We start from the raw sequence: 6,268 nt of genomic DNA, 5'->3' as shown, positions 1-6,268 counted from the left end.
CAAGAATTTACAACCGGTTGAAGAAGTTTGGCAAGAAATGGCTCACCGAACTCCCATCGGTCATCTGGAGCCTAAGGAACACTCCAAGCCGAGCCACAGGGTTCACGCCTTTCTTCCTGGTCTATGGGGCCGAGGCCATCCTCCTCACCAACTTGGAATATGACTCCCCAAGGCTACAGGCCTATAACAAATAAAGTAACCGCACCACCCAAGAGGATGCCCTCGACCAACTAGAGGAAGCCCGAGATGTCGCGCTGCTGCACTCGGCTAAATACCAGCAAACCCTATGATGCTATCAGGCTCGGCGCATCCGAAGCCGAGACTTGAAGGTAGGCGACCTGGTGTTGAGGCTGGCGCAGAGCAACAAGGGTTGCCACAAGCTTACCCTGCCATGGGAAGGACCGTACATCATTGCCCAAGTGCTGAAGCCCGGGACCTACAAGCTAGCCAACAAGAAGGGCCAAATCTTCACCAACGCTTGGAATATAGAACAACTATGTCGCTTTTACCCTTAAAATTCCAAGCATTGTATATGTGTTGTTTCTCGGAATACAATTGAAAAGTGTTCTTTAATTGTTCTAATTTTTCGAGAAACCCCCCTGAGCCTATTGTTGGTCTCGGCAATACGATGACATTGTAAGGGAGACTCGGCTCTGCCTCCGTAGAACCGAATCTCCCTCGGGGGCTAGATGGGGGATTCCCCCTAAGTCCCACGCACCATTTTTTAGTCATTTTTCGATAAAATTCCTACGCTAAACCCCCTAGTACGCTCTGACGAATCGGTTGCGAAAAACCCAAGGACCGAAAGCCCATCTCAGGGCCAGAAGGCCGGTAGAGTCACGAGACAGCCTAAGCCTCCGGGCTATAGCGCTCCCTCACCACCTTCCGCCTGGGGGACGGCTTAGGCTCCAAGAGGGTTTTTGCAAAGAAATCAGATCAGAGACAACAAGAGGGTCGAGGCTCGGAGATACAAGACAAGCGATTAAAGAAACACGAGTACTTTAAAAAGAAAGGCCTCGATGGCCACAAGCGTTACGATACAAATTTAATTCCTACTCTATTTACATGGCCGCTTAGGCCCAGGTCAAGGCTCAGGACCTTCGGCATCGGCAGATGGCGGGGGAGGGACCACCTCCTCTTCAAACAATGTTGCCAGCGCGGTGCTAGGGCCTTCTGCCACCTCCAATAGCTTCGTCACCACCTCGTCGGCCTCATCGTCATCATCGGGCAAGACGTAGCCATCGCTGATGGCTTGAAGGTCAACACCAACATAGTGCGAGGCGATGACGGCCAGTGCGCGCTTGACGCCCATATGCAGCGCTCCTTGGAGCCGCTCACGCACTTGACCACTCAGCGCAATCAGAGGGCTCCCAAGAGAGCTGCCTGACTGAACCCCCTCGACCACCAGGGCCTCGTAGGCGGCACGGGCGGCACTCTTTAGCGCCTCGTGCTCCCCGATCTTGGTCTCGAGCACTGTCTGCACCGCGCTGGAAGCCTCGGCTGCCCAGGTAACCTCTGCCTCTGACTTTGCACCATGGAAAATAGAATGGGGCTGAGCCAGAGAAAAAACAAGCTAAATAGGGACGGAAGCCTATGGAACTCACCCTTGGCCTTAAGCTCCCAGTGTCGGGCCTCGACCCGAAAGGCCTTGGCTTTCTCCTTTAGGCGCTGAGCCTCAACCTGAGAAGCCTTGGCCACCCTAGAAGCCTCACTCCCTAGCTCTGCATCACACGAGGAAGTTAGGGAATGAACATAAGAAAAAGCGAATAAAACAAAGGGACTAGGACTCACCCTCGGCCTTTCCCCTCCAAACCACAGCCTCGGTTCGTGAGGCCTCAACCGCTGCAAGGGCCTCATCCAAAGCGCCTTTCGTCAGCTGGTGCACATTTTGTTCCGCCCCTAGCTACCCAGCAAGAGCCGTGGCCGAGGCCGTAGCTTCTACAGCTCAAGACCTGAAGGCATCCCGATCACTGGCCGCGCGGGTGAGCTCCTCCTCCAACTCCTTGACCCGTGACGCTAGAGGGGCGAGCTGCTCCTAGGCCGTGGCCGCCTTGACCTTTGCGTCAGCACAATGAAGGCAGAGGTCCTCCACCTCTATGCTCCACGCCGATAGGAGCTCGTTGGCGCCTGCAAGAAGGCCCTTCTGCCGCTGAAGCTGGTCCCAGACATCCCTCTCCCGGCGGAGAAAGACCGACTTCCTAAGAGATCGGGTCTCGAGCTCTTGGGGGAAATAGAACAGGGGTCAATCCCTACAAAGAAAACTCGGAAAAAGACCACCGCATGGGAAAAGAAAGCATGAACCTGGGTGACTCTAGGTAAATCGTTGGCCACCATGGACAGCGTCGTCCATAGAGACCGCTCCGCCAGCTGACGGTACTGCTCGAACGTGTCCCAGCGACTGCCCTCGGCTGTGTCCTCGAGAGCAAATAGAGGCTCTGCCTCAGGATCATCCTGGCTTTGCCACAGGACACGCGGGTGGTTCCACCCGTGGGGCTCGGGTCACACCCGCGCGAGGGTCGAGCTTCCCTCACCTGGGGTTGGAACTGGCTATTCCACGACACCGGCCACCTCGGCGCTGGCCATCTCCGGTGCCCGGGAAGTATCATCGGAGGAGATCAGAAGAACTTCCACCTCTCGGGCACTCTCCCGCAACGGCGGTGGGACTTGAATCAAGGGTGCCACCAAGGCCTCCGCCGCCTTCATCTCCACTTTTTGGGCTGGTAGCCCCACCATGATCACGTCAGCGTCGGTGGTCCTAGGGGCTCCGGCCTTTGCCATCGTGGCCTCAGTGGTCCCGGGGGCTCCGGCCTCTGCCATCATGGCCTCAGTGGTCTCGGGGGCTCGAGCCTCCACCATCGTGGCCTCGGCGGTCGTGAGGGCTCCGGTGCCCGCCGCAGCGGCCTCGATGGTCCTAGGCGCCGTAGCCTCCATCGCCCTAGCCTGTGAAGCCCCGGGGACCTTGGTCCTGGTGGTCTCGGCGGCCAAGGGAACCTTGGCCGCATCCGACCCACGGGCCTCGCCATCGCGGGGCGGAGGCGCTCCCTCTACCTCCTATGTCAGGGCCACCTCGGCAGCCCCTCCTTGGGTGGCCGGCTCCTTCGGGTCGGCCCTCGCCGACGCCGTGCCACGCTGTAGGGCGGCTTGCGCCTCCACCACCTAGTGGGCAGAGGAGCCGGGGTTAACCTTGAGCGCTTTAAGGGGCGCTAAGGTAGGCACCTCCGTAGGCCGCTTCCGGCTAAGGACAAGACGATCACAGGGTCAGCACAAGACAAAAGAACAAACAAAAGGCACTGCGACCCCACCAAAAATACACCTACCTCGAGCGGGGTGGCAACCGGTTCGCCATGGTGACCCTTGTCTGCAAAGGCGGTGGCGACGGTAGAGGCATGGCCTCCGTGTCCATCGGCGCCAGTTGGTCCTCAACGGACCCCGACGCCCCCTCGGTCCTCTGTGGGGGCAGTTGCGTCGCCTTCGCCGTCACTTGCTCCACCGCCACCGCCGAGCCCACCGGGCTGACGGTGTGTTTGCCCAACGCCCGCGCCTTGGGCGTGTCGGCCTCGGCCCCGGAGCGGGCAATTGCCGACCCCGGTGAAAGGTCCTTGTTTGGTTTTGGTAATTGAGTGACAACCTAGGTGGACTAATTGTGTTTATGTGAGATACACAGGTGATTAGTCCACAGGTACATGTGTGTAAGCAACATATGCCATGGAGGTGAAAATGGCTTGGAGATGTTGCGAAGCTCACACATGTGATGATGAAGGAGCTTAAATGCACATGAGATATGACATTGAGTCATGTGATCAAGGTGGAGAAGATCAAGACAAGACTTGGCTTGATGGACCGATTGCAAGCGTGAAGGGCAAGTCGAAGGCTTTGGAGTGATGGACCGCGTGGCGGTGAAGCTTGAGCAAGACTTGGCACTGATGGACGATGGCAATGGTGAAGAGCAAGTGAAGTCAAGATCGATGAACCAATATGATCATGTGATGATATGAAGTGGATCATATCATTGTTGATCATGTTGGTGCATGTGTTGCATCGACGTTGAAGGAGATGGAATGGAATGCGCAAGGCAAAGGTATAACCTAGGGCATTTCATTTCACCGGTCATAGGTGTGTAGAGAAGTTTATGACCGGGTTTAGGATAGATGGTCGTACTATCAAGAGGGGCAAACTTGTTTGCATATCGGTCATCTAGTGCCACTCGAGTAATCTAACTTTGCATTGTCGCTAGGATCGAGTGGCGTGGCAAGTTGAGTGGCTAACATCCTTTGGGAAATGATTGTGAAAATGCTAACACACATACACATGGTGGTGTACACTTGATGGTGTTGGCACATTTACAAAGGCGGTGGTGTTTGTAGGGGTGAGATGGGTTTGGGTCCCTCTCTCCCTCCCTCGGCGCTTTCGGGAAAATGGAATGTCTATTTTCTATTGCGCCGGATGCAAATTCTTGTGGTTAGCACACTTGAGTAAGGGTGAAGAGAATGGAGAAGATGCTGGCATCGGTCAACTGATCGGACGCTGGATCTGAATGCACCAGATGCTGGTAGGCTGCGTCCGGTCGTGCTGACGTGGAGTGTAGCAGTAGCTGGAGAGTGACCGGACGCTGGCTGCGTCTGATCGCGTTCGACCGGACGCGTCCGGTCATGCTTGGGAGCTTACTGGAAATGACTGGACGCTGAGGGTCCAGCGTCTGGTCAGTTATAGCTGCTGCGTCCGGTCAGGTCAAGTGACCGTTGGAATCGGGACACGTGGTCGTCTGTGAGCGATCGGACGCTGAGGTCCAGCGTCCGGTCAACACGACCGGAGCGTCCGGTCGGCCCGACCGTTGCCCAGTGAAGGGGTAACGGCTAGTTTAGCCCCTGGGGCTATAAATAGAAGTGGCCTTCGGCCATGGCTGGTGTGGAGCACCTCAAGGAACTTAGTGTCCATGCTTGTGAGTGCTTGGGAGCCCTCCATCACATATATACTTGATAGTGATCATTCGATTGTGTGAGTGAGCGATTCTAGTGCGATTGCATCGTGAGGTTGCATCGAGTGGCACTAGGTGATCGAGTTGCAAGCCGGTGGTGCTTGTTACTCTTGGAGGTTGCCACCTCCTAGACAGTTTGGTGGTGGTCTCTGTCGAAGCCCGCAAGAAGCTTGTGCGGCGCTCTGGAGAAGTGCTTGTGAGGGGTACTTGTGCTCGCCCCGCGAGAGCCGCGAAGAGCAACTCTAGTAAAGCGTGTCATTGAGCTACCCTCACTCAAGGGGTAGGTTCTTGCGGCGCCCGACGTGCGGGCTTAGCGGGTGATGCTAATTAGCCGCCGAACCACCAAGTGAGCGGTCGACACAACGGGGACTAGCGTGTTGGCAAACACGTGAACCTCGGGAGAAAAATCATCGTGTCAACCTTGTTCTTCCCGTTGGTTTGCATCCCCGTTACACAAGCTTGCGTTTACTTTCATATACATTAAGCTTGTGTTGTTGCTCTTGTAATTAGATAGCTTGCGTAGCTTGCTAATTACCTTCTTGCTTGTATAGCATAGAAGTAGCTCCCTTGCGTGGCTAATTTGGTTTTAGTAACCTTGTTAGTCACATTGCTTAGTTTGTGTAGCTAAGTATTTGTGCTCTCTAATTAGGCATTGGTTGCCTTGTTATTGAGCATTGCTAGTGAGCTTAGTTAGCTTTGTGCTTTTGCTTACTAGCATGTGTAGGAGCTCCCTTGTTGCTTAAAGTACTAGTGGCATAGGTTTGTGTAACCTTGCTCCTAGAATTGTTTAGGAGAGCTCTAGCTAGCCCGGCACCTTTGTTGCATAATCGTTATCTTTGCAAGGTGCTAGTGAACATATATAGTGGGGTATAGTCTTGGCTAGACCGATAGTTTTAATTCCGCATTTGTATCGGTTAGCCTACGCAATTAAGTTTTAGAAAAGACTATTCACCCCCCCCCTCTAGTCGCCATCTCGACCCTTCACCTGGGTCTGCTCCTCCTCCTCCTCCTAGGAGCGCCGGGCCGCTAGCTGATGCCCCGGGCACCGTCTCCCCTACGTCAGGGAGATGGTCCAGGGGACCTCACCCCATCTCACCCTCGTCATCCCCATCCCAGGCCTCTATCGACAGCGACGGCGATGGGGATTCCTCCAACGGGAGACCATCCTTCCTTTGCTACCGGTGGCGCTTATCTAGTTCCTCGCGCACGAGGATCTTCTTCGTGCGCTTCGCCGCCTTGGCATCCTTCCTCTTTTTCTACGCCTCAGCGTGCGCTCGGTTGATCGCCCGCCAC

The sequence above is a fragment of the Miscanthus floridulus genome, chromosome 1, assembly GCF_019320115.1.
Source record: "Miscanthus floridulus cultivar M001 chromosome 1, ASM1932011v1, whole genome shotgun sequence".
NCBI classification, from domain to species: domain Eukaryota; kingdom Viridiplantae; phylum Streptophyta; class Magnoliopsida; order Poales; family Poaceae; genus Miscanthus; species Miscanthus floridulus.
The sequence above is the reverse complement of the archived record's forward strand: the minus strand, read 5'-3'. Positions refer to the sequence as shown.